Source organism: Bos indicus, chromosome 17 (assembly GCF_029378745.1).
Source record: "Bos indicus isolate NIAB-ARS_2022 breed Sahiwal x Tharparkar chromosome 17, NIAB-ARS_B.indTharparkar_mat_pri_1.0, whole genome shotgun sequence".
In the NCBI taxonomy this organism is placed as follows: domain Eukaryota; kingdom Metazoa; phylum Chordata; class Mammalia; order Artiodactyla; family Bovidae; genus Bos; species Bos indicus.
Genome location: NC_091776.1, coordinates 4722558 through 4736168, shown reverse-complemented (window position 1 = coordinate 4736168; position 13611 = coordinate 4722558). Strand labels below are relative to the sequence as shown.

Sequence of the window (13611 nt, the reverse complement as noted above, 5' to 3'; positions counted from 1 at the left end):
TAGAAAAATCACTTGAAACACCAGGGGAACAACTGAGCAATTTGAATTTGTATTCGATACAACTACGGACTTTTCATTAACTTTTTGAGGGGTGCTGTCGTGGTAAGGTAAGGGAATAGGCGTATAGGAGATGCAGGCAAAAAAGTCCTGAAAAGTGAAGTGGCCTAGTATCTGAAATGTACTCTCAAGAGGCTCAGCAGAAATACACACATCTCTACATACATGTTTGCAGAAAACTGGAGGAAAGAGAGAAGGAATAAGGAAAAAATGTCTTTAAATATGACCCCTGCTCAGTCTTATGTATCACCCTGGATGGAGGAGAGGTTGGAGGAGAATGGACACATGTATGACTGAGTCACTCTGCTGTGCGCCTGAAACCGTCACAACATTGTTAATTGGCTATACTCCAATGTAAAACCAAAAGTTCTTTAAAGAATAAAATAAATATGGCCCAATGTAATGGGTGGGTGGATGTGTGGGATTTCATTGTACTAGTCTTTTAACTTTTCCTCTTTTGAACTTTTTCATAATAAAAATTAGCGAGAAAATATCCAGGGTCTTTGGTCCAGAAATGCAAGTAGGCTTCTGTTAAGGCCTCCCTCTTGCAGCAGCGCGGCCGTCAGGGCCGGCCTTTGGTTACGGCAAATGACAGCGCCTGTTTCCCTCCTGCAGCAGCGCGGCCATCAGGGCCTTCCTTTGGTTACGGCCAATGACAGCGCCTGTTTCCCTCCTGCAGCTATCAGAACCCCTTCACCAGTGTGTACAAGAAATTGGTTTGTACTTGGAAGCACAGAAATTCCAAAAAGTGTAAAGTTGAACAGTTTTATGTTTGTCAGTAAAGATTATAGAAACTTAGGACAAGTGAAGAAGTAGAAATAATTTAGCATATGAGGCTAGTTAGAAAAAAAATCATGTGAGAAAACATGCATTCACCCAACTAGACATTTTTCTCATCAGCTTTCTAAATGGCCATGTGAAGCTGTAAGAAACTGCGTGCGTGCATGCCAAGTCACTTCGGTTGTGTTCTGCTGTTTGAGACCCCATGCACTGTAGCCCTCCAGGCCCCTCTGTCCACGGGATTCTCCAGGCAAGAGTACTGGAGTGGGTTGCCATGCCCTTCTCCATGGTATCTTGCCCGCCCAAGGATTGAACACCACATCTCTTACATTGCCGGAAGATTCTTTATTGCTGAGCACTGGAGAAGCCCCATAAGAAACTGTGAGGGAAGTTAAGTCCCAGAATTAAACAGTAACTTGCTGTTAATACCAATTTCTCTTCTGTCTCAATTTTTTCTCCTCATAAGCAAGCATAGATGACTGAGACTCAGTAACGTTCTGAGATGCTATATTTCTTAAAGCTTATTTCTTACAGTTTCACTTATTGCCTACTTCAGGGTAAATTATATTTATACATTGGTATAACTTATTTTAAATCTGAAAGATACCTAAATAGTTGGACAAATTGTTCTTAATTCACACTTGTTAATAAAATAGCTTAAATCTTTAAAGAATAAATAAATAATGGATATTTACATTGATCTCAAATTCTCTCTCGTTCCCTCACCCCTACCTTAGGTTGAACAAGGAAAATCCTGTGGATTAAAAGTTTCTAACTAGAAATAGAAGCAGAGGATGTTTTGAGAATTTGAGTTTTTACCATGGCAATAGTTACTACATAATCACTGGTATGATCAAGTGAGTAAAAAGGAAGAATCTGTGTAGGTTTAAACGGTCATGAGTATTTGCTGAACAAACTGGTTGGCCCGTCCATGTAGCCTTTCATCACCTGATCACACTAACACCCTCCAAAGGGTCAGAGAGCCCCTGAAGTGGGTCAGGCAGTCCCTTCTTGGACTGGTGTTGGCTACCAGAAGAGGTCAGGCCTTTAGTTGGTTAGATTCACTTAGATTTCCCACAGTATGGACTTTAAAAAAAATAACCTGTCTTCATGTTCTCTAGACATTTTTTATGTAAAAAACCTCACTACATTTTCTTCTTAAAAAAAGTATTTATGTAGGCTGTCCTGGGTCTTCCTTGCTGCATGGGCTTTCCTCTAGTTGCAGTGAGGAGGGGCTCCTCTTCTTGCAGAGCAGGGGCTCTAGGGCTTGGGGGCATCAGTAGCGGTTCCTGGGCTCTAGAGCACAGGCTCAATAATTGTGTGGTGCATGGTCTTTAGTTGCTCCAAGGCATGTGGGATCCTCCCGGAAAAGGGATTAAATGGGTGTCTCCTGCACTGGCAGGTGGATTCTTTACCACTGAGCCACCAGGGAAGCCCCCCTCACTACATTTTCTTTGTGAAGTTCAGCATTTCCCTGATTAAGGCAGCCATAAAATAAGATAAATTAGTTAGGAACTGCAAATGAAGAGCTCTAAGTCTAATGATGAAACTTTTGTGTATATATGTGTGTATATATATGGGTTTCCCTGGTGGCCCAATGGTAAAGAATCCGCCTGCGATGCACGAGCTGCAGGAGACGCAGTCCAGTCCCTGGGTCAGGAAGATCCCTGGGAGGAGGGCATGGCAACCCACTCCAGTATTCTTGCCTGGAAAACCCCATGGACAGAGGAGCGTGGCAGGCTCAGTCCACAGAGTCAAAAAGAGGCAGACACGACTGAAGCGACTTAGCACACACGCATATATATATATATATATATGACCTGTCTAAACTCACAAAGGAAGAGAAAGTATTACTCTTCATAGGAAGCTCTAGTCCTAACTTGCCTCTTTGTTCTTTAAAAACAGTGACATCATAAGAGGCTGCTGTGCTGTCTTTGGGTGTTCAAGCTTTGGAGTCATGATTTGTGCTCATGACTAAAGCAATGAAAACAAGTCTTTTTTCCCCAAGACACAGTAGCTTCAGTCCAAGCCACTCCAGACTTCCCTTGCCAGTGACCTCAACACTGACCTTGACCTATCCCGGGAAGAACTCTGTCTGTTTAGTTCTTTTAGCTCATTTTTATGTGAATTTCTGTTCACTAGAAGTGAACTGGATCACCCAGTTAATTCAGAAAAACTTCATTCATGAATCACTTCATTTCTAGTGTGCTGGCTCTTCATCGTTACAGCCTCTCATTTCCTCTCAGTGGCCTCTTTGGGACCTTGTACACCTGGCCTACAAAATGAGTTTCCAGAAGCAGTGGCAGAACCAGAAGGCTGTCTTTCCAAGGGCCAGCCTGGCTCTCTTCATTTGAAATCCGAAATTCCCATCTCTTTTTGATTCCTAAGCCTCTGTATCAAATTTCAGAAGAGAGACAATTCCCATTGGCTGTCTGTTTTACATATGATAATGTATGTTTCCATGTTACTCTATACATCCTACCCTCTGCTTCCTCCCCTCCATTCTGTACCCATAAGTCTTTTCTCTATGTCTGCATGCATCTCCATTCAGTTCAGTTCAGTTCAGTTGCTCAGTCGTGTCCGACTCTGTGATCCCACGAACCTCAGCACGCCAGGCCTCCCTGTCCATCACCATCTCTTGGAGTTCACTCAAACTCACGTCCATCGAGTCAGTGATGCCATCCAGCCATCTCATCCTCTGTCGTCCCCTTTTTTCCTCCTGCCCCCAATCCCTCCCAGCATCAGAGTCTTTTCCAGTGAGTCAAATCTTCACATGAGGTGGCCAAAGTACTGAAGTTCCAGCTTTAGCATCATTCCTTCCAAAGAATACCCAGGGCTGATCTTGCAGTCCAAGGGACTCTCAAGAGTCTTCTCCAACACCACAGTTCAAAATCATCAATTCTTCAGTGCTCAGCCTTCTTCACAGTCCAACTCTCACATCCATACATGACCACAGGAAAAACCATAGCCTTGACTAGATGGACCTTTGTTGGCAAAGTAATGTCTCTGCTTTTCAATATGCTATCTAGGTTGGTCATAACTTTTCTTCCAGGGAGTAAGCGTCTTTTAATTTCATAGCTGCAGTCACCATCCGCAGTGATTTTGGAGCCCAAAAAAGTAAAGTCTGACACTGTTTCCACTATTTCCCCATCTATTTCCCATAAAGTGATAGGACAAGATGCCATGATCTTTTTCTGAATGTTGAGCTTTAAGCCAACTTTTTCACTCTCCTCTTTCACTTTCATGAAGAGGATTTTTAGTTCCTCTTCACTTTCTGCCGTAAGGGTGGTGTCATCTGCATATCTGAGGTTATTGGTATTTCTCCTGGCAGTCTTGATTCCAGCTTGTGCTTCTTCCAGCCCAGTGTTTCTCATGATGTACTCTGCATAAAAGCAATTATCCTTCAATTAAAAATAAATAAATTTAATTTAGAAAAATTTCAGGAGAGAGAACTCAATCCCAATCACTCTTCTTCCCAAACTGTGTCAAAGCTAGAGGTGTTGTTTGGTCCAGGGTTGGGACACACTGCTATGCAACGGCCATCAGCGTGTCCACGGACATGTTTCGTGTGACCGGCCTGTACGTGCCTACATTTCTGCAGTTTACCGTGGAATGTTACAATATCTGGTTATTCTCTTCATGTGCTGCTCATCCTGCTCCAAAGAGCTGGAGTCTCCTCTGGTGGCTTCCTTTCTGGATTCTAGAAGCCTCTTGAGAGCAGAGCTGTTTTGAACGTGTGTGTAGCCCTCTCTGTGCCTTGCACACAAAAAGCATTCAGTTTTGTCCATGATGATGATGGTCATTGCTGGAGCTTCCAGTTTGGAAGGATGGAGGTCCATTGGCACCATTTGCCTGTGATGAGGACTGAGTGTAGTTGGCAGACAAAATGACAACCAACAATTCATCGTCAGAGCCCTTGGAGCAGATACGATTAATACTGAGACATGAAGATGAGTAAGGCGGGCCTGCCCTCAGACTTTGTGGTTTAATAGGGATAAAGTCCATGCAAATCCTGGGAATTCGTGGTGTGGGGAATACATGCTATTTATTAGTGGTCGAGTGGGGAAGCAGCTCCAAATTGGACTGTGTGAGCATATGCTTTGGGTGCAGAGGGCTGTGTTTTACCCTCTGCAGCTCTGTCACTGGAAATGGCCCTATCCAAGCTGTCAAACTAAGCCTTACATAAGTCAAATCTTCAATGTAATACAATGCTATTTATTTGTAGGCTTTGAATCTTAACACTAGCCCCTGCTGCTCCCAGTCAGACAGAATGCTTGATTCCTTTCTAATATCAGTAGCACTGGAGTGTATTTAGACAAAGAGGCAGAACTAGCCTATGGCTTCTAGGTCATCAGGGCAGCCTTGTTGGTCAGAATATATGACTGACTTTCCATCTGGAAGTCAACTTGAATGCTCCCGTTTTTTTTTTTTTTTGTTTTTTTTTCAGTACTCCCATTTTTGAGAGGGAAAAGAAATTGATAACTAGTTCCCTAGCTGCTCAAATGTGTGGATTATAACTAGATACACAGGGACTAGGGTGCATGTCTGTTTCAGGGTTTCCCAGGAAAGCCCTAGAATCCGAAAAAATAATCTTCCGGAATTTGAAAACAATTCTGGTAAAAGTCCTTTATTGTGATATTGATGATTGCAGTCTAATGTAGAAGAAATCAGCTTACTTTGACAGGAAAGACACTCATACAAAAAATGTCATTGGTAGTTTTACTCCAGAGTTTTAGCCCAAGTAGAATCACATGTGACTGTTAACAGTCTAATGCTAATAAGGATTTGGGGGTGAGTCATCATCTCTGTGACTGCCCCTTCTCCCGTTAGGCCTGCTCCAGTCTCCTGAATCAGCCTCTCTGATTTCTTTATGGTGCCTCAGTCCTGCCTGTCACATAGGACAAAGGTCTTTGAACATCAAGTGACCCTTGTAGACTCTGTACCGTGAGCATGGGATCACAAGGGGCCCCCCTTTTTTATGAGTTCCTGTGCGGTAGAGCTGCTGGCTAGAATTCCTTCCTTTTGCCCTCCCCTCCAGGAGACAAGGTTTAGCCTGACTCTGCACAGCAGGTAAATAGGGCCCTTGGAAATTAGTCTCATTATTGAGATCAACTGTGACGAGGGCCTGCATGTAAAGGGAAGACTGTGAAGCTAGGAAGTACGTTCAAATCTTTGATAATAAGGAATATGGAGAGCAGAACAAATTGTGTGAACAACTAGCATTTTCTCTGCTTTTCCTTATTTATCCTCCCCTTAAAATTGCAAGTGGGACCTGTCTTTGTGACCCCAAATTTGAAATAAATACAAATCCAGAGTGAAAGGGTATTCAATTTTCCTGGGAAGAGAAACTCCCTTTGTGTGTGTGTGTGTGAAGCCATTTCAAAATTTTAAAAATCCCCTTGTACAGTGTAAAGTCAAGTCCTGTGTGTCACTGTGTGCTTGCTGAGCATCCCCTCCCCCATCGTAAACCAGAGCCTGGGAGCAACACTGCTCATTCATCATCCCACAGGAAACAACAGCTCGAAACTCTAAAATTCAGAAATTCCTTCACCTGCATCCTCAACAAAAGGATGTAGTAGGCACTGAATCTAGGGTTTTACTTAGAAAACCAGCGACATTTCAAGAAAAATTAAAGTCATTTGCCCTGTTCTCTAGCCTAGTCCTGAAACATCATCACCAATAGGAAAATATTTTGTATAGGTACATTTTAGTGTTTTTTATGACTTAATATACAATTTACACAAGGTGATCATATGCACAAGAATGCTACATAAAAGGAACTTAGAATGTGAGGGGAAATTTTTTCGTCCACTTTACAAATGCCTGAACATGTAATACCACTCCCTCTGTGAGTTAGATTAAACATAGAAGCCTCTTTCTTCAGGAGGGAGCCGGCAAGCTATTTAATAGGAGTGAAGATGAGAAGTCCTGGATTTCACGCCATGCTCCCCCTGCCAGTTTTAGCCTGGTCAGCCCACAGAAGGATGGAACTGTGAGGAAACTGACACTGGGTGTTTCGGCAGGGATCGTCTTTGTGCCAAGGCCAGTCAAAACCTGAATAACGGTGTTTGCAACAAAAAGCTCACCCTCTTCACTTTCTCCAGAGTGGTGCATTTTCAGATTTCCCTGGCAGTCCAGTGGTTGGGAATCTGCTTGCCAATGCAGAGGACATGGGTTTGATCCCTGATCCAGGAAGATTCCACATGTCAAGGAGCAGCTGAGCCAGGGCACCGCAACTACTGAGCCTGGGTTCAGGAGTCTGTGCTCCACAAGAGAAGCCTCCGCACTGCAGTGAGGAGCAGCCCCGCTGCCTTAACTGGAGAAAGCCTGCAGAGCAACGAAGCCCACCACAGTCAAAAATGCATAAGTAGTTTTTAAAATGGTCCATTTTCATTATTTTTATAAATCTGGCTTGAGAAATGTTAAGATGCTAATTGCTATTGGCTAGTTTTGTTGTTTGCTATCATACCCAGAGTATTTACCTTATTATTATGGAGTTAGCCAAAAAGTTCATTTGGGTTTTTCCGTAAGATTAACAGAAAAACCCAATGAACTTTTTGACTGACCTAATGGCAGCTTAGTGCAAAGGGATTGTTCATAAACTAAATACAAACTCAGTTTTCCAGGGGAGCAAAAAAAGAAAAGCTTTCCAAATTGCTAAGTCATCAACACAGCTTTTCTCCCACCTTCATACACTCTACAAAGCCCTGTATGGGACACACACACACACACACACACACACACACACCATCGCATCCCGACACTGTTGGTTCGCTGGGTTTCTGTACACACACACACACACACACTCACACACACACACACACCCACACACACACACACACCCACCCACCCACCATCGCATCCCGACACTGTTGGTTCGCTGGGTTTCTGTTTGGGGAATGCCCATACCGTGTGTGTTATGGTTTCAAATTACTGTTTGCTCTTCTAACTTCTTGGAGGGTAAACAACTTGGAAACAGAACCGGTAGCCAAAGAAATTGGCATTTGACACCCTCTTTACCTTAATTCCTCTTACTGAGACGCACACTTGATTTTGATGATGGGTAGTGGAAAGAAGTGATATACTTTCATGTTTTATTTTAAAGCTATTTTTTCCTCATAATTTGAATGTTATAACAGCTAGACATACATTTGTAATTAAAATCAACCAGTTTTCTAAGCACTGTACCAAATGTGAACTAAAAAAAAAGTCTAGCCGAAGGTTTTCTGGGTAAAAACTCAGTGATACCTGCAGCTTTTCTCTTACCTAAGTCTCCTTTTTCTTCCCTGTCTCCAAACACACACACACGTCTTTAAAAAGAGAAGATGGACACTTTGCTGTAAGGAAACATGGGCAGGTAGGGACAAGGGGCATCTGATTACATCAGTCGTACATTGGATAAGGACTGTCCATAATCTCTCCTACCCCCAAACAAACGAGGCACTGCTGTTGACAAAGTACCTGTATTTACCTCTGGCAAAGGAAAAGCCGTTAATGCTACCATGGATATCAATACCACGTGTGGAAACATTTTCTATTTACAGCTTTCAGAAATCACTACTTAGCATCCAGAAACAAAGTTTCTCCCTCTTAAGGATCAGAACCTAGACATTATTTCCAATGTTTATAAAAGGCAACTTGCTATTCAAATTTAAGTCTTAGCCTACAAAAATAAAGCCTCATTTTGTCAGTTCCGAGTTGTTTGGAAAATTATAGTAATACAGTGTCTGCAGTTTGCCAATAAGGTATTGGATGCACATCTGCATTCATAGTGATGTTATAAATTCTGCTCATTTTATTCATTTTACACTTTCATTCTCTGAAGGAAACAAGGTCTAGCGATTTCTCTTAGAAATGGCTGTTGCTAGAAGAGCTGGTGAGACTTTGCCTTTGTCTGCAAGTCTGTTTAACTACAGAGGTGGTAAGGTTTGTTTCTTTTTGCAGTTTCCAATTGTTAAGAGCAAAGATATAGCCCATAATCTACTGAACAACTAATTTCATCAAATACATGTTTTAAGAAGAGCAAAGATGAAGTAAATCTCAGTCTATATTAGAAAGGGAGAGGGAGAGAAAGATTTAAAAATTAATTTGCAGCCTCACTACTAAGCCAGAGGGGACTTGGTGTGTCACCGTGGTCCCCAGAGGACCACACTGCTTGAGCAGATAAGCCTGTCTCAGAACTGTGAAGTCTTCTTTAGATTGCATCCTGACATTTGCCTCATTTTGGTTTGAAAGTTTTCTTTCATGGCTTCCCAGGTGGCTCAGACAATAAAGAATCTGCCTGTAATGCAGGAGACCTGGGTTCAATCCCTGGGTCAGGAAGATCCCCTGGAGAAGGGAATGGCAACCCACTCCAGTATTCTTGCCTGGAGAATCCTGTGGACCGAGGAGCCTGGTGGGCTGTGGTCCATGGGGTCACACTGAGCTGGGCATGACTGAGTGATTCAGCACCCACACAACGAGAGATCCAAATCCGAAATGCTCCATGTAGGAGAAACTGAAAGCTTTTCAGGGCCGAGGAGCTGAGGCTGAAAGAAATACAAAGATCTGGGCAAAGGAAATGAAGCCCTCAGGGAAGGACAGCCTAGGGAGAGGGAGGGAGAGCTGCAAACCCAATTCTTCAGTAGGGCTTGCAGCTGGCACCTAGGAAGCCACTCGGAGCCCCTGCCACGCTCCCAGGAGGCCCAGCTGGCCTGGAGAGGTGCGCGCTGGCCACGGCCCAGGAGCCCAGAAGTAGCAGCAGCAGCAGCAACCTCCTGGCCACAAACTCCAGGAGCTGCGCTGACTTTGGGCAGCCTGGCTTCAAGAGGCTTTCTGGCCTCCCCGCAGAGTGGCTGGCACATTGCTGGGAAACAGATGAACTGCAGATCTTAACTCCTGAGCACAGTCTTAGGTGAGATGAAGGTGTGGCTCACAATGAATGAAGGATAAATTGCCCTCTGGATTTGCAGCCTCAGATCCAACCCACTGGGACATTAGAGTGAGAACTGTGTTCTGCTCTATTCAAGGGCGTTTTGGCTGCCTCATATGCACAACTCAGAAAAGAAGAATGAAAATAAATGTGTTTCTTTCAGGGTCAGCACGGTGCTGCTCAAGGGAAATGGGAGGGAATCAAGGTGGCGGAGTACAAGGACGTGGAATTCACCTCCTCCTGCAGATACATCAAAAATGCATCTCTATACAAACTGAGTGAAATGGGGTGCTTCACGCTGCAGAAGACGAAGGAAGGATGCTGCCGACGTGTCAGACAGAAGATGGCCATCTCCCCACTGCAGGCACCTATGCAAACCTACAGAAGGTTTCAAAAGGGTGGGTGATGGGATAGAAATCAGGCTTTGAAAAACACTGACCTGACAGCAGAGTCAGGAGGAGAGGCAGAGAGACTGCTGAAGCAGTGGGTGCAGGAGTCCAGGTTTCAATTATCCAAGCTGCAAAATAGAAAAGGTAGGATTTCTAGGAAGGTTGTGAGAATCAAGCGTGATGCCTGAAACACAGCCAACAGCAAAGAAACCACCGCCTCCTTCCTCTCACGGGGCTGGGATAGTGGCGGTGCATACAAAGCACAGATGGAGTAGATACCACGTGGTAAAGAACGACAAATGTGCAAATACTTGGATATTAAAAATGTGAAAGAGAAAAAGAACCCAGAGGAAAACTGGGATTTTAAATTTTAAAAATCTGGACTTGGGATTTCCCTGGAGGTCCACTGGTTACTGACTTGGCCTTCCAATGCAGGGGACGCAGGCTCGATCCTTTGTCGGGGAACTAAGATCCCACATGCCTTGTGGCCAAAAAACCAAGACATAAAACAAAAGCAATATTGTAACTCATTCAATAAAGACTTTAAGAAAATGGTCCACAACAAAAAAATATTTTTTTAAAAAATCAGGTCTTAAATAAGGGGTGCAGATGGAAGAGTACTAGTATTGAGAGACAGATGAGTTGACTTTTGGACAAGGAATTTGGACTTGAACCATTACAGGGACAGAGTATGGATACAGAGGTGAAGTCAGAGGTGAACTCACCTCAGAGCTCACTCTCCTGCCTCTCAGTTTCCCCAGACACTCCCTGGGACACCAAGCTGGGTTGCGTTTGTAAGTCTTAACTGTTCTTCTTTTAAAAGCTCCCTGGGGAGTTGTATATCCAAGCTTCAGGCCCTACAAATTCTGGACCCCTGTGGGTTGAAGTCAGAAGGCAGTACCCATGGGATAAGGGGAAATAAAGAGCTAGAAGAATCCAGTTACTGTCCTCAGAGGACAAGAAGGGTCAGTAAAGAGACAGACAGAAGGCCTGCAGTCAGGATGCTGCAGGGACATCAAAGGGCTGAAGGACTGAGGATGGGTCACTGGACTTGACCCTGCAAAAAAAGTGACTGATTTTAGAATGCACACTCAGTACATTGTGAGGAAGGGGGCTTGCTGAGCAAGAAGCGTCTGTAGATGCCTCATCTGGCAAGGTTAACATAAAAGAAGAGGATGCCATTAGCGCCTCACTTTGCTACTCTGTAATTTAACTTTTGGGCTTCCCTGGTAGCTCAGATGGTAAAGCGTCTGCCTACAAGGCAGGACACCCGGGTTTGATCCTGGGGTCGGGAAGATCCCCTGGAGAAGGAAATGGCAACCCACTCCAGTATTCTTGCCTGGAGATTCTCATGGATGGAGGAGCGTGGTGGGCTACAGTCCGTGGGTTCGCAAACAGTCAGACACGACTGAGCGACTTCACTTTAACTTTTGCCTCTGCCGTCAGTATTCCTTTGAGGCCATCTCTTCTGTAACAGACACTCCGCACCCCTTGAGATTTTCCGTGGTCTTCCCTGGATCTACTTTTCTTGATGGTAGTGTAAGCCTGCTGGGCAGGATTTTGTTTGGGGGTGGGGGGTTGTTTGTTCTCGGTTTTATCCTAATAGCTTCTCGTTTTCTATCCACTTGGAGGCCGGGAATTCTGTCCTGGGAATTCAGGGGCTGTGGACCAGGGCACAAAGGCGGAAGTCCTCAGGCACCAGAAGCTGGATAAGCCCTGGTCTGCTATCTGCGAGCACAGAGCCAAAGGTAGCAATGACTTCATCCTCGCAGAGGGCACCTCCCCACCCCTGCAGCTGATTTCCCATCAGCCGCTTCGCTCGGGATGGGTTTTCTTTGATTACTCCTTTCTCACTGCCTGGCTCACAAGTCACTTTGAAAAAAGATGCAATTAAACCGTTCCCGGGTTTCCTCCTGTGAGGGGCCTTTCCCAGACAGCTCTGTTTATCCAATCAGTCCTGGGATGGACTTTTTCTTTTATATATAACTGAAAGGTTTCTCTTACCACTATCGTTGAGGAGATAAAAAAAAAAGTAACAAACTTACCGGATGGCACGGGCCAGGGAGAAGCTGATTTGGGAAGCTACGGCCCGGCTGGGACTCGGCCACGCAGGCTGGGACAGTTCACCCCAGTGCTGACTCCTGCTCCCGGTAGAAACGAGTGTGTTGGGCAGAGGGAGGCCTGGCACGCGTTTGTGTGTGCGCGCGGGGTTTGAGCGTGCATGAATGTGCTAATATGCGTGTGCGCGCGCGTGTGCACTGGCAATGGTGTTGGGGAGGCTGTCGCAGAGGCTCCTTTGTGGAGCCACTTGCGGGTTCAGAACCAGCTCGGCGCCTCCCTTTGCTGGTTCCAGGAGGACACCTGGTTCTTCTGCACAGTCCGTACCTCTCTGTCCCCTGCCGCCCCTCGACTTTCCTCGGTGGCTCTGCGCCAGCCTTCGGGTGCTGGCAACCACGCCCCCGGGGTCCCGCGCAGGTGAACGCGGCAGCACCGGCGTGGGCGCTCCCGGAGTGAGGGCGGAAGGGCCGAGCAGGAAAGGGCGTGCTGCCCTTAGCAGCTGGCGCTGAGAGCAGCCTGGTCTGCAGCATTGTTACCTGAGGCAGCGGCCGCGCCCCGCCCCGCGCCGCCCTGCCCCCTCGCGGTCCCGAGCTGACGCGGCTGCAGCAGCCGGGAGAAGGCAGCGGCGCCGGGAGACCGCGGACGGCTGGGAGAAGAGCGCGCACTGGGAGCTCCGGCCGCGGGTAAGTGAGCAGTGCGGCCCCGGCGGAGCTATCTCTGCTCGAGAGTACCCGGGGACGGAGAGTCCTCCACTCCGGAGGAGCGGATCAGCCCGGACCCGGTGCTGGGGCGCCGAGTCTCGGCTGTCTTCGAGCTTCACCGGGAAGGCTGGGGAGGTTTGAGCTCTCTCGACCTGGTGGCTGCAGTCGCCAGGCCGCAGAGGACAGCGATCGACCCCTTGAGGGGAAGACGCTCCGGTCTGGACGCGCGTACGTAGAACCAGATAGGTCCCTGGCGGCCTCCGGGTTAAACCTCGGCTGGCTGATTGAGCTTTAGCTGCGAGGACTCGGATAAACTGCGCTCCCACTGGATCCCCGCCCATCCAAGAGCGCGCAGCGAGGGGCGCCGCGCCGGCTCCCTGGCCAGCTGGGAGCCACGACTCGCCCCTCCTGCCAGTGGGTGCGGGGCTGGCCAGAACGGCGTCCGAGTGATGCGGGCCGACGACAAAGCGGCACTCGCACTGGCACGTCCACTCGGCCCGTGCGAAGTTCAGGTTGGAAGTTGAACCCTGCGCTCGTCGAAGTTGAGGGAGGAAGGGGTGGGCTGGCGGGTCACCTCCAGCCGCCGCGGTGCCCCAGCTCGGGGACCCGGGGCTGCCGGTTTAATCCCCTGACCAAACACCAGGCGTCTCCCGTCTGTTCTCCTCGCCGGCTCTGCCCCGCTCCCTTTGGCCGCTCCGCACTGCGGCCGCGAGGC

At 46.8% G+C, this 13611-nt stretch overlaps 1 protein-coding gene and 1 long non-coding RNA gene across 2 annotated transcripts in view; one reads left to right on the top strand and one right to left on the bottom strand.

Annotated features, from left to right (window-relative positions):
* Nucleotides 1–5457: 5457 nt before the first annotated feature.
* LOC139176677 (uncharacterized) lies at nucleotides 5458–12686 on the bottom strand. Its single transcript, XR_011561074.1, has 3 exons — nucleotides 12183–12686; nucleotides 10188–10265; nucleotides 5458–7164 (listed from the first exon to the last, which is right to left on the bottom strand). It is a non-coding gene; the product is annotated as an uncharacterized lncRNA (long non-coding RNA).
* A 74-nt stretch (nucleotides 12687–12760) lies between these two features.
* Nucleotides 12761–13611, top strand: part of FHDC1 (FH2 domain containing 1) — a 40872-nt gene continuing 40021 nt past the window's right edge. Inside the window, exon 1 of the mRNA XM_070768970.1 lies at nucleotides 12761–12878. The gene's annotated coding sequence lies outside the window, so the exon portion shown is untranslated. The remainder of the gene's footprint in view (nucleotides 12879–13611) is intronic.